Source organism: Natator depressus, chromosome 2 (genome assembly GCF_965152275.1).
Source record: "Natator depressus isolate rNatDep1 chromosome 2, rNatDep2.hap1, whole genome shotgun sequence".
Lineage (NCBI taxonomy): Eukaryota > Metazoa > Chordata > Testudines > Cheloniidae > Natator > Natator depressus.
This window is the reverse complement of record NC_134235.1, coordinates 238142369-238166028: the sequence shown is the minus strand read 5'-3', so window position 1 is coordinate 238166028 and position 23660 is coordinate 238142369.

Sequence of the window (23660 nt, the reverse complement as noted above, 5' to 3'; positions counted from 1 at the left end):
CAGACTTCAGAAGATGTTGATCCATTCTGTTAAAAAATGATGCTCCAATCTCAGCTTCTCAAATTACCTGGTATCATTGGGCCAGCAACGCTACTTCTCTCAGAAATCAGTAAATCTCAGAAATCTTGTGGCAATGGAATGGTGTCTGTCAGTCTTTCAACTAGCTGAAGGTCAGCTGAGGACTCTTTTACATTTTCCAGATGTCCTTTTGACAAACTAAACTCAAAAACACAAGCGCTTATGTCAAGGTTCCTTCCCCACTCTGAACTCTAGAGTACAGATGTGGGGACTTGCATGAAAACCTCCTAAGCTTACTTTTACCAGCTTAGGTTAAAACTTCCCCAAGGTACAAACTATTTTACCTGTTGCCCTTGGACTTTTGCTGCCACCACCAAATGTCTAACCGGGTTTATTATTGGTAAAGAGCCATTTGGAAACGTCTTTCCCCCAAAAATCCTCCCCAAAACCTTGCACCCCACTTCCTGTGGAAGGTTTGATAAAAATCCTCACCAATTTGCAAAGGTGACCACAGACCCAAACCCTTGGATCTTAAGAACAATGAAAAAACATTCAGGTTCTAAAAAGAAGAATTTTAATAGAAGTAAAAAGAATCACCTCTGTAAAATCAGGATGGTAAATGCCTTACAGGGTAATTAGATTCAAAACATAGAGAATCCCTCTAGGCAAAACCTTAAGTTACAAAAAGATACAAAAACAGGAATATCCATTGTATTCAGCACAGCTTATTTTCTCAGCCATTTAAACAAACAGAATCTAACGCATATCTAGCTAGATTACTTACTAAGTTCTAAGACTCCATTCCTGTTCTGTCCCCGGCAAAAGCATCACACAGAGAGAGAGGCTTTGTTTTTCCCTCCCTCCAGCTTTTGAAAGTATCTTGGCTCCTCATTGGTCATTTTGGTCAGGTGCCAGCGAGGTTATCCTAGCTTCTTAACCCTTTACAGGTGAAAGGGTGTTTCCTTTGGCCAGGAGGGATTTTAAAGGTGTTTACCCTTTACTCTGGTGTAAATTAAACTGTGATCAAAACTGAGTACAATTCCTTTGCAGGTGGCAAACACAAGGGAAAACTAAAGTCCAAAGTGACTTGGGACCTGATTCAAAGCTCTTGAAGTCAATGGGAATCTTTCCATTGACTTCAGTATGCTTTGTATTGAACTCCTAGAGAGGGTATAACAATAGAGGGAGAAGCAAGTTTGGAATATGCAGCACCAATAAAATTCACCATCCTACTGAATATGCAGGGAGAAGAAATAACACATACACTAAATGGGGCATGAAACCAGACAAACAGAACGCTTGTTATTGGGAAGAAAACTAAAGTGGGAAGTCTTAATCTCCTGGTATTTGAAATATTTTGTTAGAATTACATCCTGGATGGATGAGGAGAGTGTAGTAAATAGAATATATCTGACTTTAATCAAGCAGTTGAGATTGTCTCCTAAAATCTGACTTGAAAAATTATATGAAGGTGGCTTGAACCTAAATATGTGGATTTCAAATTTCCTGAAAGAAGATAAAGTGGGTAATGTTAAATGGCACTGCACCATGTCAGATGGAATGTCTAACATGGAGGATTCCCCAAGATTGGTGGTGAATTATTCTTTGTTATGACCTCACGTAAAAAGTGGAGTGTTAAATACACTGTCAGATGACAACCGATTGGGACATGTCACAAATGACATTACGGAAGGAGAAATAATACAAAGTAGTAACCTACAGATGTGGACAGGAAATATATTCAGAGGTACAACATCCCCATCACTTCTTATTTCATCTAAGGTTATTTTTCCACCCTAATACCAATTTTGCACTTGAATCTAGACTACACTCAGTAGCTGCATTTATATTTTAGAGCTCTGGCATACAGAATAGCAGATTGCTTTGGAAACAGAGCTTGTAGAGATGACACATATTGTGGGTTGCTGGCTAGGTAAAGTGATCTGATTAAGTAAAATACCCGTCCTTTAACATTCACAGACATCTACATATGACAATAATGATAGCATGGAGCCAAAAGATAGTGAAGGAGACAGTGAAGGAGATTCAAGGCTGAAAAGTAAAATAAATGCACTCAATTAAAAGAAATTAAATTAAATGTCAGTGGGTATTAAAGTAACAAACAATATAATTATTCTATTTATACTTCAAGTAAAATAATGCAATGAAAGTTACATAGTAGTGAATAAGCAAATAAATCCCATAAACACAATATTTCATAGTTAAACTTAATGTGACTAGCTTTATCTAAATTACAGTTGTTAATCCTATGATGCTATGGAAGTTCTTGGTTGGTAATTTGTTGGTTCAGATTATGTGGGTAGGGTCTCTTTTTCCATCCCCACCCCTAATATAATAAATCCATTAATGGTGCTTCATTACAGCACTTAAGTGAAAAAGAAACAAGAGAATTCAAGAAGTAGGGGGGGAAACTGTCTTTAAAGTATATGGACCTGGTGTTCTATTGTGTTGCTCCAGTTTGAATGATAGATTCACAGATTATAAAGCCAGAAGGGACCATTGTGATCATTTACTCTGACCTCCACACCGGCTGTAGGATTTCCCTGAATTTATTCCTGTTTGAACTAGAACATAGCTTTTAGAAAACACATCCAATTGTGAATTAGAAATTGCCAGCAATGGAGAATCAACCACAGCCTTTGTAAATTGTTCCAATTTTAATTACTCTTCCTGTTAAAAAATAGTACCTTCTTGTCTAGTTACAACATCCAGCCAGTGGATGTTGTTATAACTTTGTGTGCTAGACAGAAGAGCCCTCTTATTAAATTTCTATTTCCCATGTGGGTATTTATAGACTGTGTTCAAGTCATGCCTTAACCTTCTTTGTTAAGTTAAATAGATTGAGCTCTTTGAGTCTTCCACTGCAATGCATGTTTTCCAACTCTATAATAATTCTCATGGCTCTTCTCTGAACCCTCTCCAATTTATCAAGATCCTTCTTGAATTGTGAACAACATAACTGCACTCAGTATTCCAGTAATGGTAAGATCAGCACCAAATTTAGAGGTAATATATCCTACCTACTCCTATTCAGTATTCCCCTGTTTGTATATCCAAAAAGTGAGTTAGTCCTTTTGGCCACAGAATCCTGCTGGGAGCTCACATTCAGATGATTATCCATCATGACTCCCAAGTCTTTGCAGAGTCACTGCTTCCCAGGATAGAATCCCCCATCCTGTAAGTATGGCCTACATGCTTTGTTCCTACATGTAAAAATTTACGTGGCCATACTGAAACACACATTGTTTGCTTGTGCCCAGCTTCCTAAGCCATCCATATCACTCTGTATCAGTGATCTGTCCTCTTCATTATTTTCTACTTCACCAACTCCATTCACTCAGACACACCACACAAGTTCTCCCAACCCCTTTTTGACCCCCTATAGGGATCTACTGCATGAAAATCCCCTCAACAATGTCCTCCTTCTCTCCCTCTCCAGCAATGGACTTAGGGTCTTCCAACAAGCTGCTGATAGTATTCTCTATCAGGGTACGTTCCTGGGTGTTTCATGTACCCAGGAGGTTCAGTAATAGCATGAGAGGATTCCATGTTTCTCGTAGTTACTGGTTGTGCTCCTCCCTCCATGTTCAAGGCAGGTTGCTGCACTTGGGAAGCCAGCGTGTACCATTTGGATGAATAAATGCTTCTCACCATTACCTGCCAAGTGATATGAGTGCCTTCTGGGAGACTCTGGCACGTGAGATGCTAAAGATGTGTTCTGAGTACACATTTGATAGTGGGCAGGGTGGTGGGTGACAGCCAGCTGATGCAATGATGGCTACAAATCCCTATTGAGCTGTTAATAATGAAGAGGGTCTGAGTTAGTGGGCACCTGTGATGCTACACCCATATTCTTCATAGAAATATTGTTATGATATGAATATGGCATATCTAAGATATGTGTTATGCAAGATGGGTCACGTGAGGTATCACTGAAAGGTTATGATCCACTAAATGACTTTATCCAATTTGTATGCATGTATCATTTCTGTATCTGAAATTAGGAATATTGACTATGTAACAATTACAACTGTTTTCAGAGTAGCAGCCATGTTAGTCTGTATCCGCAAAAATAAAAGGAGGACTGTGGCACCTTAGAGACTAACAAATTTATTTGAGCATAAGCTTTTGTGAGCTACAGCTTACTTCATCGGATGCATTCAGTGGAAAATACAGTGGGGAGATTTATATACACAGAGAACATGAAACAATGGGTGTTACCATACAAACTGTAGCGAGAGTGATCAGGTAAGGTGAGCTATTACCAGCAGGAGAGCGGGAGCGGCGGGGGAACCTTTGGTAGTGATAATCAAGGTGGGCCATTTCCAGCAGTTTACAAGAACATCTGAGGAACAGCGGGGGGTGGGGAGGTGGGGTGGGGAATAAACATGGGAAAATAGTTTTACTTTGTGTAATGACCCATCCACTCCCAGTCTTTATTCAAGCCTAAGTTAATTGTATCCAGTTTGCAAATAAATTCCAATTCAGCAGTCTCTTGTTGGAGTCTATTTTTGAAGTTTTTTTGTTGAAGAATTTGCCACTTTTAGGTCTGTAATCGAGTGACCAAAAGAGATTGAAGTGTTCTCCGACTGGTTTTTGAGTGTTACAATTCTTGACGTCTGATTTGTGTCCATTTATTCTTTTACGTAGAGACTGTCCAGTTTGGCCAATGTACATAGCAGAGGGACATTGCTGGCACATGATGGAATATATCACATTGGTACATGTGCAGGTAAACGAGCCTCTGACAGGGTGGCTAATGTGATTAGGTCCTATGATGGTGTCACTTGAATAAATATGTGGACAGAGTTGGCATAGGGCTTTGTTGCAAGGATAGGTTCCTAGGTTTTGTTGTGTGCTGTGCGATTGCTGGTGAGTATTTGCTTCAGGTTGGGGGGCTGTCTGTAAGCAAAGACTGGCATGTTTCCCAAGATCTTTGAGAGTGATGGGTCTTCCTTCAGGATAGGTTGTAGATCCTTGATGATGCATTGGAGAGGTTTTAGTTGGGGGCTGAAAGTGATGGCTAGTGGCGTTCTGTTATTTTCTTTGTTGGGCCTGTCTTGTAGTAGGTAACTTCTGGGTACTCTTCTGGCTCTGTCAATCTGTTTCTTCACTTCAGCAGGTGGGTATTGTAGTTGTAAGAATGCTTGATAGAGATCTTGTAGGTGTCTGTCTGAGGGGTTGGAGCAAATGCGGTTGTATCGTAGAGCTTGGCTGTAGACAATGGATCATGTGGTGTGGTCTGGATGAAAGCTGGAGGCATGTAGGTAAGTATAGGGGTCAGTAGGTTTCCGGTATAGGGTGATGTTTATGTGACCATCGCTTATTAGCACAGTATTGTCCAGGAAGTGGATCTCTTGTGTGGACTGGTCCAGGCTGAGGTTGATGGTGGGATGGAAATTGTTGAAATCATGGTGGGATTCCTCAAGGGCTTCTTTTCCATGGGTCCAGATGATGAAGATGCTATCAATGTAGCGCAAGTAGAGTAGGGGCATTAGGGGACGAGAGCTGAGGAAGCGTTGTTCTAAGTCAGCCATAAAAATGTTGGCATACTGTAGGGCCATTTGGATACCCATGGCAGTGCCGCTGATTTGAAGATATACATTGTCCCCAAGTGTGAAATAATTATGGGTGAGGACAAAGTCATAAAGTTCAGCCACCAGGTTTGCTGTGACATTATCGGGGATACTGTTCCTGACGGCTTGTAGTCCATCTTTGTGTGGAATGTTCGTGTAGAGGGCTTCTACATCCATAGTGGCCAGGATGGTGTTTTCAGGAAGCTCACCGATGGATTGTAGTTTCCTCAGGAAGTCAGTGGTGTCTCGAAGATAGCTGGGAGTGCCGGTAGCATAGGGCCTGAGGAGGGAGTCTACATAGCCAGACAATCCTGCTGTCAGGGTGCCAATGCCTGAGATGATGGGGCATCCAGGATTTCCAGGTTTATGGATCTTGGGTAGCAGATAGAATACCCCAGGTCGGGGTTCCAGGGGTGTGTCTGTGTGGATTTGTTCTTGTGCTTTTTCAGGAAGTTTCTTGAGCAAACACTGTAGTTTCTTTTGGTAACCCTCAGTGGGATCAGAGGGTAATGGCTTGTTGAAAGTGGTGTTGGAGAGCTGCCTAGCAGCCTCTTGTTCTTATTCATATTTACAACTGCGTGTGTCCTTGGGGGAACGCCCACCAGAAAGGCAATCAGCCTGAATGAGTCACTTAAGAAGGACAATAGATCTTTGAAGATAGTAATCGCCTACCTTCCTGAGGAGCTTCCTGGGTTGCTGCTTTGACACACCAGGATCAGGTGATCATGTCACCTGGTACTAGACCCCCATCTTGGGCTTTCAGTGTTTTTCCATTAAGAGGGAATGAAGGGTCCGACTGGGAAACAAAAGATTCCCACCTTATGTAAATTCTATTTAAAGTTGGGAAGTAAGGCAATCAGGACTCTTCTCCATTGCCTCCCCTCCAAGAAGGAAGATTCCTAAAAACACCTGAAGGGAAAGGCAGGAGCTGAGTCCAGGCTGAGACAGGGCTTCAGTCTGTAAAGAGAAATAACTGGAACTCTAAGCTACAGAAACTATGCAACCTGCCTAAAACAACATTTAGGGTGAGGAATTACATTTTGTAACCTGTTTCTTCAATGTATTAAGCTTAGTTTGCATATTTTGTTTTATTGGCTCAGTAATCTGCTTTGTTCTGTTTGCTACCCCTTATAATCACTTAAAATTTACCTTTTGTAATTAATACATTTATTTCTTGTTTATACCCAAACCCAGTTTGTGCAATTCATATAGGGTTTGGGGGTGGGGGGGATAAAAAGCTGTGCATATCTCTCTCCACATTGAGGGAGAGGGAAATTTTTATGAGCTTGCACTGTGCAGATCTTTCTATACAGCACAAGACAATCTTATTTTGGGGTTACACTCCAGATGGTGTGTGCACCGGCATGCTGGCCCATCCCCTAGCTGATTTTAGTCTGTGTCTGCAGCTGAGTGTGGCCTTTCCTGTATGTGTGCTGGAAAGGTGCTTGAGAGCCTGGCACAGCAAGCTAGTGCAAGGGAAACCCAGGCTGGTCAGACCGGCGACCTCGGTGAGACCCCAGCACATCAGCTGACACCCCAGAAGGGGGGGGGGTCTAACCCGTCACAGCACCATCACCACATCTTATACATATCCGCCCACCTTCCTCTCCAGTACTACAGCAGCACACTCTTTCTCAAGGTGGAAGAGGTGAAATGGACTAGTCCAAAGTCCTCAAGGATGTCCCAAAAGGAGATATTGCTCGCTCTGTCTGCATCCATGGTGGTATGCCCCTCCTGCTGCAGCATCTGCTGTAGTGTTGCCTCCTGGTGGTGAGGAGGCTGCTGCCTATGTCTTGGAGGGCCACAGGCAATGAGTTTAGCCACCATGTCACTCACTCTTTATTCCAAACATGATATGCCTGACTCAGCCTCCCTGTTCCCTGAGAGGAAGGAAGCGATGGTACTTTTGAATTGGGGATCTTGAATCTGATGGTATGGCAAAGAGAGTATATCCTGCAGCTGTCTAAATGTGCCGTGTGCCGCACAGGACTGGCTGAAGTGGGCAGAGATCGTCCCGGCTGTCAAAGGCAGCGCCTGCACCTGGGCATTCCCTTCCAGAAATCCCCTCACAACCAGATTGAGCCTGTGAGTGATGGCAAGAGACACAATGAAAGAAAACATTGGGTTCTGGGACCCATTGTCCATTGTCACAAACTCAGTAGAGAGGACAAGGGGCCTTAGCCTCTTTGCTGTGTCAGCACGCACTGTCTCTTTAAGATGTTTCTGGAGGAGTGCTGTTTTTCAGATCCACACATGGACAGTGTTATATATTGTCAACGGAGGGCATGCACATTGCCACTGCTGCTGCTAGTCTTTGTGCTGCTGCTCACCCAACAGACCATAACAGACATGTTGTCTGACCATTACCTAGGGAGGTGGTGGAATCTCCTTCCTTAGAAGTTTTTAAGGTCAGGCTTGACAAAGCCCTGGCTGGGATGATTTAATTGGGGATCGGTCCTGCTTTGAGCAGGGGGTTGGACTAGATGACCTCCTGAGGTCCCTTCCAACCCTGATATTCTATGATTGGTCCAAATGTCAGTTTTCAGATGCACCCTCCCGCCTTTGCAATTATTTAGAACATGCTGTACTGCAATTGTGCGGGCACTGCCTTTTTAACAAAACAGGAGCCCCTAAGGATCTGCCACCGAGGAGCAGCTGTAGCCATAAGCCATCTGAAGCACTCACGCCTCCAACAGGGAGAGGGGAAGCATGTCCATGTCCAGCATCCTTGCAAATGCTGTAGTCAGCAACATGGCCCTAGAATGCTTGTTATCATATTTTTGAACACATATGAACACACTTTTCTATGTCTGTTGAGTGATGCTGATGGACTTAGTTGATGTCACGGAAAGCATTGTTGGTGTCAACCTCTGCTCTTCAGTAGACCTAGTGCCTGTCTGGTTTTCTCCTGAGCCACTTTGTTGTAGCATGTGCCATGTGTGATTGTGTTCTATGTCTTTCAGCATGCCTAGTGTCCCCAGCTCTTTGGGGTCAGGGCCCAGTCTACATCTGCATAGCTGGCAAATGGTGCTGTTACTATCCCTAAGATCAGTTTTGAAATGTTACCAAACCCAGAAGTCTGGCTGTTTCATCATTTTTTTAAGGAAGGTATTGAGAGATTCAAGCTGGTGACAGCTGAGAAAAATGCAGTGTGGGAGTACTGCCTGCCCCCTACCCTCAGTGTTCCCACCAAAACAGCATCCAACAGAGAGAGAGACCCTGACCTTTCCCCCCACAAGGGAGCTGTGACTAGAACTGGTAAGAGAAACTTGGACGGTACCATATTCCACTGGAATATACAGTTCCGCTGCAATTGAAACACTTTGTGAAATCAGGTCAATTTTGCCAGAATATACTTTCAGAAGAAAGACAGGGCAAAAAAGTTATAACAATGTCACAATGTCCTGTTCTGACCCTTTTGGAACAAAACAATTTGATTTTTTTGTTTTGAAACAACTTTTTATTTTAACTCTTTTAAAATTTGTGCTATTTTATATATTATAATCCAATACAAAGTCACAAACAAACAGTCTTGATCAGCCCAAAATGAACAAAAATTCAGAATTTTCCTGTGTGGAGAATTTTAAAATTTTCAGTCTTTGCTCTCATTTGGAATGAAGCCTAATTTTGACATCTCAAAATCCTGCATGAAACAGAACTTTCATTCTCTGCCCAGCTCTAGCTGTGACTAACCATCACCCTTTCAGAACTGAAGTAATGGAGCACAGTCTTGGAGGGAGCTAATGGTCTATGACCATTGGCCTGATAGGGAGCAGCCTCTTGAAGAGAAGGAACTACCTGTGGTTCTGAGCTAAACTCCTCCTTCGCATCATCACCACTATCGCCACCTCCTTCATCCTTTGCCCCAGGAAATATTCCTTTCCAGAGGATCTGTACGCCTCAGCCAAAGTGGATTCTGCTGACTCCTCCAGTGCCGCATGGGAATCTGGTTTCGTTTCCTGAGTTCCTGGTGCACAACAGGTTTTGCACTGAATAAGTCCAAGGTGCAAGAACTCGTCTTTCTTTTTCCCATCTTAAAATTTCCTGTAGAAAAGCTGCTTCTGAGTAGACTTATACTGGAATCTGCCAGTTCTACTAACACAGCTCTAAGACGGGGAATCCGTGAGGGACTGTGCCATGTTGTTTATAGTGGGAGCAGCATCAGAAAAAGGCCTTTTGTTTATCTGGGAGTCAGGCAATTGCTGAGTGTGACCTGAACTCTTCCCATTTCCTCTTTCAGAACAGGAGGTCAGGCTTTGTTTCATAGATTCATAGATATTAAGGTCAGAAGGGACCATTATGATAATCTATTCTGACTTCCTGCACAATTCAGGCCACAGAATCTCACCCACCCACTCCTGCAATAAACTTCTCACCTATGTCTGAGCTACTGAAGTCCTCAAATCATGGTTTAAAGACTTCAAGGAGCAGAGAATCCTCCAGCAAGTGACCCGTGCCCCATGCTACAGAGGAAGGCGAAAAACCTCCAGGGCCTCTTCCAGTCTGCCCTGGAGGAAAATTCCTTCCCAACCCCAAATATGGCAATCAGCTAAACCCTGAGCATATGGACAAGATTCACCAGCCAGATACCCAGGAAAGAATTCTCTGTAGTAACTCAGATCCCACCCCATCTAACATCCCATCACAGGCCATTGGGCCTATTTACCATGAATAGTTAAAGATCAATTAATTGCCAGAATCATGTTATCCCATCATACCATCTCCTCCATAAATTTATCGAGTTTAATCTTGAAGCTAGATAGGTCTTTTGCCCCCACTGCTTCCCTTGGAAGGCTGTTCCAGAACTTCACTCCTCTGATGGTTAGAAACCTTCATCTAATTTTAAGTCTAAACTTCTCGATGGCCAGTTTATATCCATTTGTTCTTGTGTCCACACTGGTATTGAGCTTAAATAATTCCTCTCCCTCCCTGGTATTTATCCCTCTGATATATTTATAGAGAGCAATCATATCTCCCCTCAGCCTTCTTTGGGTTAGGCTAAACAAGCCAAGCTCCTTGAGTCTCCTTTCATAAGACAGGTTTTCCATTCCTCAGATCATCCTAGTAGCCTTCTCTGTACGTGTTCCAGTTTGAATTCATCTTTCTTAAACATGGGAGACCAGAACTACACACAGTTGTCCAGATGAGGTCTCACCAGTGCCTTGTATAACGGTACTAACACCTCCTTATCTCTACTGGAAATACCTCGTCTGATGCATCCCAAGACCGCATTAGCTTCTTTCATGGCCACATCACGTTGGCGGCTCATAGTCATCCTGTGGTCAACAAATACTCCAAGGTCCTTCTCCTCCTCCATTACTTCTAATTGATGCGTCCCCAGCTTACAACTAAAATTCTTGTTATTAATCCTAAATGCATGACCTTACACTTCTCACTATTAAATTTCATCCTATTACTCCAGTTTACAAGGTCATCCAGATCCTCCTGTATGATATCCTGGTCCTTCTCTAAATTGGCAATACCTCCCAGCTTTGTATCATCCACAAACTTTATTAGTACACTCCCACTTTTTGTGCCAAGGTCAGTAATAAAAAGATTAAATAAGATTGGTCCCAAAACCGATCCCTGAGGAACTCCACTGGTAACCTCCCTCCAGCCTGACAGTTCACCTTTCAGCATGACTCACTGTAGTCTCCCCTATAACCAATTCCTTATCCACATTTCAATTTTCATATTGATCCCAATCTTTTCCAATTTAACTAATAATACCCCATGTGGCACCGTATCAAACACGTTACTGAAATCTAGGTAAATTAGGTCCACTGCGTTTCCTTTGTCTAAAAACTCTGTTACTTTCTCAAAGAAGGAGATCAGGTTGGTTTGGCACGATCTACCTTTTGTAAAACCATGTTGTATTTTGTCCCATTTACCATTGTTAGGTGAAGTCAATTAATAAACTTTGCTTCACAGCACCCACCAGCTGTGGGTGGTCAGATATAGGCACAGCATCTGATGCTTGGAATCCCTGCTCACTGTCACCAAAGATGCAGCTTCAAACTAGTCACACAATCCTAATACCTGGAGCCTGCCCAGGAGCAGAGAGCTGCCACTCGTGCTGTGACTTCGTATGGGTACCCTGAACCAAATTGAAACAATGCACACTCATCCAGTAAAAGAACACACCCAGCAACGTGGGAGAAGAATGACACACTATGCTGAAGTGGAATTTTTTCCCATCAAGTCAAAATGAAATGATAGAGTCGTAATGAAATTAAAATATACTCTGTTTTGATTTGAAGTCATTCCAAAATATTTTTTCCAAAAAATTATCAAAATTGCTTTGTTTCAGGGATACATTTTGGTTTAGACAAAACTGCATTTTCTGATGGAAAACTGTTCCATGGAAAAGTTTCCCCCCAGCTCTATTATTTCTGTATTCTGGCCAGGGAGCCCTACTGCTAGAGGAGCATGAGAACTTGAAGTACTTGGACTATAGCTCCCCCGAGGCACCACAGAAACATTTTCCAAGCAATTGTTTTTTTTCCCATTTTCAGCTAATAGGAAATATTTTTCACTCCAAAATTGAAACTTTTGACCGAGAAAATCCCCATATTCTGACAATCTCTACTATACATTACTTAATACATTTTAGTTTGTAGTTCATGTACGCACACTAAATTGTCACATGAAACACTCCAGGGTACTGAAGATTTTCCTGCTGGATTTAATAAATTATTCGGTAATTGCAACACTTGTAACATTATTTCTACAAATGTACAGAAGGGATGACTCCCTTTGTATTTTGTCATGGACTGGTAGTAACAGAGCCCAGTAAAAGACTTCAACTCGCTGTTTCTTCTTGCTTCAATCAGAGAGCAGATCTTCCATGATTAGGCAATAAAACATGACAGAGCAATGGTCATTGTGGACATTTTGAGATGTTGCATATTTGGGTTAAATCCTGACCAGATTGCAGTAAAGGGTATTTTAGTCATTCATATCAAGGTGTCTTCTATTTGTATCCAAAGCACATTGAAATCAATGGAAAGACTCACATTGTTTACAATACATTTTTGGATCAAACCTTTATCTGGAGTCCTCACTGAAGTTAGTGATTTTGACATTGAATTCAGTGGAAACATTGTGACCGGTGAAAAGAATGCATATGGAATACTGTAGTTCAATACAAAGATGCTATTATTATTTTACATAATCATACATAATTTACTTAATTTTTTTATAGTTGGCATCTCTTATTTTGGCAGGATACTCAGAGTGGGAAGAAGTTACAGCAGCAGCAGAATTGATATCCACTTGGTGCTTGTATAGGACCCAGGGAGAAAGAAGTAATATACTGTCAGAGATGAACTGTGTTGAGCAGGAAAAGAGCAGGCAGTCTGGTAGCTAACCATAAATCTCACAGATATGTAACTTGAATCCAATGATTGAGGTGGGCAGGGATACAAAACACACAGTAATGAAAAATTAGAATGGAGATAAAAGTAAAGTTAGAAAATAAAAAGAGTGAAAAGGCAGGTGGAAACAAAACTGGAGAGAAGTGTCAGCTTTTTCCATACAAACTGCAAGGAGCATATGACAGAGTATTGCAAGTATATGGGTATAATAAGCAATGTGAGATAACTGGGATAACTGAGTTGCCTATATTAGGAAATTGACTAAGTTATATAAATACTCTTCCAAAGCTGCCCAGTTTATAGAAAGGGTAGTTTATACTGTAATAAATATTTATAGACATAGAGCTCTTATTTATGTAGAAAGAACGAGGCAAGCACTCTTACAAATGTTAAGTTTCACCTAGTTCTTACTCATGTCAATGGGAGTTTTGCCTCGGTAAGGACTTCCGGATTTGTTTCTTAATGCATTGTATAGTAAGGCTTTTGATACTCATGATCTTCTCATAAACAAACTAGACAAATATAGTCGAGATGAACCTACTATAATGTGGGTGCACAACTGACTGGAAAACTGTACTCAAAGAGTAGTTATCGATGGTTCACAATTGAGCTGGAAGGGAACATCAAGGGATTTATCCTGGGTCCGGTTCTCTTTAATATCATCATAAATTATTTGGATAATGGCATAGAGAGTCCACTTATAAACTCAGTGGATGATACCAAGCTGAGAGGCGTTTCAAGTGCTTTGGAGGACAGGATTAGAATTCAAAGTGATCTTGATACACTGGAGAAATGGTCTGAATTAAACAGGATGCAATTCAGTAAGGACAAATGCGAAGTACTCCACTTAGGAAGGAATAATCAACTGCACAAATACAAAATGGAAAATGCCTGCCTAGGAAGGCGTACTAGTGGAGATTATAGTGTATCACAAACTAAATATGTCAACAATGTACTACTGTTGCAAAAAAAGCAATCATTCTCGGATGTACAAGCAGGAGTGTTGTAAGCATGACACAGTAGTAATTCTTCCACTCTTCTGAGCACTGATAAGGACTCAGCTGGAATATTGTGTCCAGTTCTGGGTACCACACTTTGGGAAAGATGTGGAAAAAATGGAGAAAGTCCAGAGGACAGCAACAAAAATGATTAAAGCTCTGGAAAACATGACTTATGAGGAAAGAATGAAAAAAATGGGTTTCTTTAGTTTGAAGAAGAGAAGATTGAGTGGGGAAATGATAACAGTCTTCTACAACATAAAGGGCTTTTATAAAGAGGGGATAAATTGTTCTCCTTAACAATAGAGGACAGGACAAGAAGTAATGGGTTTGAATTTCAACAAGGGAGATTTAGGTTAGACATTAGAAAAATCTTCCAAAGAGTAAGGGTAATTAAGCACTGGAACAAAGTGCATGTGTGAGTTCATTCACCTTCACCAAAACACTTAGGCCTCCACTCAGGACAACATCCCTATTCAGCAAAATACTGAAGCACATGCTTTACTTTAACCAAGTGCTTAGGTCCAATTGACTACCAGCCTTGCTGTTGAGACTTCTAGAAAGGGTGCAGTCGAAGAGACTTAAATATTTTCTTAAATGCTTTGCCGAACTGAGGCATTAATGCTTACACTGAGGTAATACTTTAAAACAAGTGAGCTCAAAGGCATTGGAACAAGACATGGAACCTCCTATTACTGGTATAAATCCAAGCAAGTTGTGACCAAATCTTACTGTTGCCATTTGATGGCTGTTCAGAGACCTATGAGAACTGAAGAGTCAGTCTCAGTCCATCCCTAGTGGACTGACGTTAACATCAGAAAAAGTGATAATTGACACCCTTGTTAGCAGTCTCCACAGAAAGGGCCTGGGTTGAAATCAGCATAAAGAATTAGCTACCTTCTCAATATTATAGCTCATTCCTCCAGCCCAGAGCTGAGTAACATTAGTAGGGAAACTTGTAATGCAGCTACTTACATCATACCTGTTTGGGGGCTAACCTGAAAGTTTCTAGCATCAGTCCAGCACATTTAACTGTCATTGATTTCCCCCTTTGTTTTGTTTTTGTTTTGTTTTTTTTTAGTTAAAAAACAAACAAAACAAAAACCAGGTGAAATAAGGAAAGAAGAACTAACCTTATTGCTGTAATTCTCTTCTTGACTCACCATTGCCCCACCATCACCATCACCCGTCCCTTCCCCTGTCATCACGTCAAGACTGTATCTTTTGAAGTTGCTGGAGATTTAAACCATGTGCTATGTTATGAGAGGAAAAATACCAACCTCATGTAATTTGAAAGAGAAACCCAAGAATCAATTTGATTTAGTTGCTGATTGGTCCTGCTTTGAGCAGGGGGTTGGACTAGTTGACCTCCTGAGGTCCCTTCCAACCCTGATACTCTATGATTCTATGACTTATAGAATGAGTGAACCAGCTCTTTGGTAACTGAACAGCTGTTGTAGCATTTACCAACTTATAAAATCCTAGGTTTGCCAAATGACAACTATGTATTTTAAAATATCCTGTTGTTAAACTAACAAAATGCTGAGCTTAAGTCTTATAACAGGCTTTATTTGTTAATAATAGCCTTTTCTCAGCAGCAGTCTAGCTGACAGTTCTCTGTAGCAGAATTATAGTTACCAGGGGCATGAAAGAGACTCACACTAAAGAAATATGCATCAAGGTGGTTTAGATTCCTGTAAAGGATCATGGTTCCATGAGAGGTTCACCTTCTTCCTTATCCTAGCATATCAGCTGCCAATAAAATTGTTTTCCCCCAAAGAACACTGGTGATATAAATATGGTACAGACATTTGTGTGCTACCAACCGAGCCATTCAAATGAAGCTATTCCACTCCCATTTAAATCAATGGCAACATTCTTACTGACATCAGTAGTAGCAGGTGCAGGGCCTAATACTTTAGAAAAGCATAGAATAAAATAGCAAGATTGTTCGAGAACGAGGGTCATTAGCAGATGTGTGTAGATTTTGCACAGCACCTGTTTTCAATAAGTTGGGTTTCAACCAGTATTAGTCCCTTCTGAATATTCATGAGGATTGCACCCAGAAAATATACTAAGGGGACATACTTATAGAAAGTGATGATGTTTATTACTAACTACTGTGAAGTATTATTGGATTATTTATTCGATGGGTTAAAATTTGCCAGGAATATGCCTGAATAATATGGATTTTTTAAATACCTGGAAATAGAGACAGACTCACTTTACGATAAAGGGGAAGAACAATAACTCTCCATTTTTGTCCTGAAAAGAATATTTGAAACAAAGACAGCATATATAAAATATGAATGAATATTTTCTTATGAATAATGATGGGTTTTGTCATATTTTAAGACTTCTCGATGTTTGATGCTTGAACTAAAGTTCTGAGTTGTTTCAGCAATCAGAGAGGAAAGTCCTCAAATGGGGAATTCCACAACCATTCTATTATGTTCTATGCAGGTTCTTATACCACCCCCATCATTATTGTATCTGAGCATGTTCCAGCAGTGCATTAAGTGACACGATTATCATTTGTCCGCACTAACCATCAATCCATAAAATCTTCCAATAATTCATATCTTGTCCCATCAACATCTACAAGATTCAGAGACCCTATTTATGGTTTGCATGGCATTTTCTAACTGTACCATACTTTTTAAATTATTTTTGCATTAAACTATCTGAACGTCATGGAAAAGAGGGCAGCACATGGAAAACACAGACGTAAGTTTTATAAACTTAATGCCCTCTTCTCAATGTTGGCAAAAGAAAATAGATAATCAATAATGTTTTGTTAAAAGCAGGAGGCGGGGCATTGATAGATAATTTGCTTTGCTAAAAGATTTAGAACAATCTGACTAAACTTTCCACCAATTTATACAAAAATCTAGAAAATCCATAATCACTTTAAGATTTGAATTTTTGTTTTGATTTGTTTTTTGTCCCAATGTCTTATTTTCTTGATCTGATCTGGAGGTTTAGCAGGATGTTCTGTCCTGTCTATTGTACTGGACTTGGTACTTGCAGTGTCCAATACATTTCTATGATTCTATCAGTGAGTATTACAACGGGTGGAAGTGGCTTCAAAATGGCAAAAGCACATGCAGATAAGTTTAGAATCTGCGAGTACTTGACAGACTTCGAGCTGTTGGCTCTGTGAATGAGTAGGCTGATGAGAAAACAGCACAGTAGTGATTTTGGATGGTGATTCCAAAGCATTTTACCAGCAGTGTAGATCATAGTTCTTATAGACCAGTGGTTCTCAACTCTGGTCCACCGCTTGTTCAGGGAAAGTCTCTGGTGCCCCGGGCCGGTTTGTTTACCTGCCGTGTCCGCAGGTTCAGCCGATTGCGGCTCCCACTATCTGCGGTTCGCCGCTCCAGGCCACTGGGGGCTGAGGGAAGGGCGGTGAGCACATCCCTCAACCCATGCCGCTTCCCGCAGCCCCCATTGGCCTGGAGCAGCAAACCGTGGCCAGTGGGAGCCGCGATCAGCCGAACCTGAGGACACGGCAGGTAAACAAACCGTCCCGGCATGCCAGGGGCTTTCCCTGAACAAGTGGTGGACCAGAGTTGAGAACCACTGTTATAGACAGTTACACAACCATTTATATGACTGCTATGAGGTGCGATTGGCCTTTTTGAAATACCGGAAGAAATAGCAAGCCAGGCTGGAAGGGGAACTATTGTATAGTTAGATGTGTGCATCAAGGAGACTGTTCAATAGGGCTTTCCCTGTACTACCCTGTACAGGTGATGGTTTGAGTGAAGCAGAAGTTGCTGCAACATATCTGGAAATAGCAATGCAGAGATGGGCATATATCCCTTGGCAGGCCATGAGAGAATCCTATGTGAAAAGTCAGATTATAAATGGTTTAACAAGGGAACGTTATAGTGATGCTAGTGATGAAAGAAAACATAGTGGACAAACCTGTGAACCAGATTATACACAGTTCAAAATGTGGAAGAAGAAATTGGTGTTTCCTTAAAGGTATCAGTTATTAATTCCCAGACTCAGGTAGACATCTTTATGTCAGATGCTGCACTTCAAGAAGTGATTGCAAGTGAAGTGGCTAAAAAAAACTGGAGGAGGTCCAAGTTCAAACTATTCACAGGTGCACTGGGGGGTCAGAAGAAAGAGGCTGTTTCCTGAGTGGGTCCAGGACAGAAGTCATTTGCAGGCAATGCAGAGGCAAAGGCCATTGGAGATGGAATTGCCCAAGCAGAGGGAAGCAACACTAAGTTGTTGATGCATTAGGGCCATCAGCAGCAACTATCAGAACTGCCCATGTGAAGAACTGCCTAGATACCTGCTGCTATGTGTCTGGAGACATTGGCGGCTGGAAAACAACAATGTTGTTGGAATCAGGATCTGAAATAAGTCTGATCCATGGTGAACACACAATGTTGAAAAGGAAGAAATCTTGTATTGTAGGGTTAAATTGGTGACAATTAATCATCAGCCACTGCAGAGAAGAGGAGAGATCCAGCTCCCACTGAACTTGGGGTCTCTGCATATTAAGTGGACTTTTGTTATGATGAGCAATATTTCTAGTGCTGTTGTATTAGGAATGGATTTCATCTGAGACCATCACAAGAACGCCTGAGGTGTTCACAGAGCACCTTTGTCACGGACAATATTCAGACAGGACGGAGGAAGTATGGACAGGGAAGCAACTCTTGGGGCCTTACAGGTGCCTCTACCATGCCTACAGGATGGCAGATAGGAACTGCTCCCTGGGGTAGCTCAGAATAAAGTTGTGGTGAAGCCAGGCAACAATAGCCTGAAGGATAAAGGACTGCTGCAGTGAAGCTGTAGGAATGTTTGATGCTACTAGTATCCACTCAGGATTGCTTAGCGGAACTCTGTTTCAAGGTGGACCAAAGAGGGAATCCTGTGTAAAAGCAATGAATGTGACTGACCAGGCAGCGCGGCTTGTGAAAGATCAGACCATGGAAACAGTGTCCAGTGTAACTGGTGTCTCAAAGCCTCTCATAGGGGGATAGAGATCAAGAACTGAGAAGCATCTGTCAAGGTTCCTTCCCCACTCTGAACTCTAGGGTACAGTTGTGGGGACCCGCATGAAAGACCCCCTAAGCTTATTCTTACCAGCTTAGGTTAAAAACTTCCCCAAGGTACAAACTTTGCCTTGTCCTTGAACGGTATACTGCCACTACCAAGCGTTTTAAACAAAGAGAACAGGGAAAGAGACCACTTGGAGATGTTTTTCCCCAAAATATGCCCCCAAGCCTTACACCCCCTTTCCTGGGGAAGGCTTGATAATAATCCTCTCCAATTTGTACAGGTGAACACAGACCCAAACTCTTGGATCTTAAGAACAATGAAAAATCAATCAGGTTCTTAAAAGAAGAATTTTAATTAAAGAAAAGGTAAAAGAATCACCTCTGTAAAATCAGGATGGAAAATACTTTACAGGGTATTCAGATTCAAAACACAGAGGATCCCCCTCTGGGCAAAACCTTAAAGTTACAGAAAACAGGAATAAACCTCCCTCTTAACACAGGGAAAATTCACATAAAACAAAAGATAAACTAATCAACCTTACCTGGCTTACCTATACTGGTTGCAATATTGGAGACTTGGATTAGGATGGGTTGGAGAAGATGGATTTCTGTCTGCCTCTCTCAGTCCCAAGACAGAACAAACACATAAACAAAGAGCACAAACAAAAGCCTTCCCCTCCCCAAGATTTAAAAGTATCTTGTCCCCTTATTGGTCCTGGTCAGGTGCCAGCCAGGTTAGCTGAGCTTCTTAACCCTTTACAGGTAACAGGATGTTGCCTCTGGCCAGGAGGGATTTTATAGCACTCTATTCAGAAAGGTGGTTACCCTTCCCTTTATATTTATGACAGCATCCCACTCAGTAAAGGAGACAGAATTGATTTGACAGAAGCAGCCATAAAAGACAATGAAAGGAAGCAATTAGAGCAGCTGCTCTTACAATATGCTAGTGTGTTCTCCAGGAACAATGAAGAGCTTGGGGGATATGATCGGGTGCAGTGCAACATCAGATTGTGTTTAAACCAGGGAGTGTTCTACTCCCCCTCTCCCCCCAAATTCCCCTAAGGTATCGGATCATAATGAAACGAGAAGCTAAATTGCATGCTGGCGGATGGTCTGATTGAGCAATCTACATCACCTAGGGCATCCCCAATTGTAACCGTGAAAAATCCCCATGGAGACTGGAGGATATGCATTGACTACAGGAGACCTAATTCACAGACAGTCCAAGATAGCTACCTGGTTCCCCACATAGGAGACACACTGGATAAAAAGCCAGGAGCAAAATATTTTAGTAGCTTTGATTTGGGATCTCATTACCATCAGATTAAAGTGGCACCTCAGGATCAAGAAAAAAACTGCTTTTGTGGCATCCTATGGACTGTTTCAGTTCCACAAAAATGCCTTTCCAACTCATGAATGCACCAGGAACATGGGTGCAGGTGTTAAGGACTGGGTACTTTCCTGTCTTACCTGTCAAGAAAGGAAAGCACTGAAGGATAAAAGAATGGAGAAAGGATACATCGATGAAATGTACTGTTGCAGTTCAGCCCACCAAGCTGCATCTGCAGTGATCAGGGGAAGGAATCTGAATCACAGTTGTTACACAAAGTTTGCTGAAAACTCCAGATAATCCTGAGAATAATGGGGTCATGGAGAGAGTAAACCACACCATTGGTTCTATGCTTACTGACTTAATCAATGAAGATGAGCAAGACTGGGATACAAAGTCATCTTTTGTCATCTTTTGTGATTTTTTGCCATCTTTACATATAACACCAGCCAGTGCTCAGCTACCCATTACTCTCCTTGTAAGGTTATTTCTTGACTCCACAAACCCCTGCTTCACAGTGACCTGATGTTCAGGCAGCAAGAATTGGTAAGGGGCCTGGTTAGGGTGACCAGATGTCCCGATTTTATAGGGACAGTCCCAATATTTGGGGCTTTTTCTTATATAGGCTCCTATTGCCCCCCACCCCCTGTCCCAATTTTTCACACTTGCTGTCTGGTCACCCTAGGCCTTGCACCTACACAGATAGGTGACACAGGTGGGTGGAGTCTTATATCAGTGACCCGAGGACAGCATTTGATAAGATGGAGGAACAGATGAGCCAGAAATTAGCTTGTCAGGCACAAGAAGCCGGGAAAGAGGAAAAGTATGTGCCAGCCAAGGAAGGAGATAAAGTGTGGCTACACAACTGGAAAAAGTCCCAAATTTACTCCTTTCTGCAGGGGACCTTACACAGTGATTAAGAAACTGAACAACTTATTCTTGCAGATACAAAATGCAGGAGCTCACCCCTTTTGTAATGCATTGAGAACTGGTGCACAGATTCGCTGAAAGAAAGGGGAGGGCAATGCCCCACAGCCATCCTAGAGGGATACAGAAGAAGCTTTGAAGGTATCCCAGCAGATACCTGTTATTCATAATGGGAGACCAGTCGTGGAGGAGAAATTGCTGGGGTGTTTGCAGGACCTCAACACACTGCTGTCTCCTACAGGATAGGCCTGACCCAGAGGATTTGAATTTTGCACTTGCTGATAATCTAGATCCAACTACAACCAATGAGTCCATGACTGATTATAAGACTTAATAGGCTGATGAACACAGAAGCTTGTGTAGATGGCAGAATACCTGGAATCCTAGGAGTTACTGTTTCAATTCTTATTTAACTAGAGGGGGAAAGTTGTAATTAGTGTACACAGCACTTCCACCAGTATATGGAGCTTTATCTTTAGCTTAGTGTTAAGTTGTTGTCTTCTATGTTATGTTGTTGATCTGACCTGGGAGGTTAGCAGGACGTTCAGTCCTGCCTGTCTGTGTTAGAGTTGGTATTTGTATTGTTCCAATAAATCTCTGTGATTCTATGAGTATTACAATACCCATGGTAGCTTTATTTGACTTAGCATGGGTAAAGACAGCAGTGAAGCCATGGTCTTCAGTGCAGGCTAAGATCATGAGTAGGCACCCAAGGTTCTGGGCAGGATTGCACAGTCCATGTTGAAGAACCAGGCCATTTTCATATTGTAGTTGGAGACTCAGAAACATGCTGACATGGAAGTTATCTTCGGCCATACCCAGTAGGCATTCTGTGATACTAGCCATAAGATTATATATCAGAGATGGCTGTGGTAGTGGGAGTTTATAACAAAGGGAAAAGAAGATGGAATAATCTCAAAATCTGGCTGGAAATGGCAGGTTTGTGAATCCAATGGTATTTGAGAACAAACAACTCAAGCGTCTCAGCAGGGAAGATAATCACAATCTTGCAGCAAACAGCTGTATTTGGAAAAGGTATGCAAAAGAACTTGGCCATAATGTCAAAATTCTACTTACACCCATTGGTTATACTGTCACTTAAATTTTTATGGAACTTTTAAGTAGTAATGGAATCAACACTAACCCAAAGAAAACATCCTCTACCGTCACTTTTTATCCAGGATGGCAATTTTTTTATGTGTGGTGAATTTACTAATCTCTCTGGCCTAGGGAGCCAAACATTCAGTCACATACTCTGCAGTTTAATATTAATTTAAAAGTCAATTGACAAATTTGGAGGATTAGTTTCACTCCGATACTCTGTTGCCCAATTTTGGTGCCAATTAGACATGAAGATAAGATATATGTGATTGTCATATTAAAGGAAATTTAACTGCATGGGAACAAGCTTTTAAAGTACTCTTTAAGTATAAATTATCAATATGAAATATGAGTGAGTTAGCAGGTTGCTGGAATGTGCTTGTCAAGGCAAGTAAGTCAGACTTATGGGCAGGACTATTCTGTTTAGAGTTAGTTTAGTTCAATGTTTTGACAGTTGCACTTGAGCACAGAGTACTAAAATATACCTCTCTGGTTGAATTGCTCCTTCACCAGAAGTAAGGTTTACAGGTTTAGATTAGTCTGAGAGGGAATTATTCAAACATGTCAAATTTACTTCCCTTTGAAAAATGCATTCTGTGTAAAAGAGCTTTAATTCCTTCACTCGTGTATTTCCATGGAAAGTGTGTCTCGGTCTGCATTCAGAAAAGAAAAAAGATGGACACAAAAAAACCCACTTACATAAAATGGACTTATGAAAGACACAATAGACGGGAGATAAAGAACTCAGATGACTGACATATCTTAGTGGGCGGAAAGTTAAGTTTAAGTAAAGAGGAAATGTATTTGACCAGAACTGTCTGCACTTTTTGGAGAAAAACATATTTTTACAGTCTGAATAGAAGATGGTTTTCAGCCAAATGTAGCAGTAGTCAAGGGTGCTAGGATTTAAGAACGACATCAGTACAGCCTTCTCTGTGTAGTTAAGCAACTACTTTGTTACCGCAAACAAAAGTCAAAAATAGTATTCTTGGATTTTAAAATGGAATGAGCTTGGTTATATAGTGTATATACATTCTATGTAATGTAAAGAAAAATGCCTGATCCCAGCATTCTGCTACTTCTGAATCTCTGTCATTCAAGTCCAACACTACAGCTACATTGCAAAAACAAGCCCATTCCTCATTCCATTGAACTCAGTGGCCAGATACACAGGGACAGATCTGCAAACAACCGGTGAGAGAGCAATAACTGCACATGCTGGTCTTTACCATATACAGTAGTTGAAAACTGCATACAAATAACTTTAATTACATAAATACCAATAG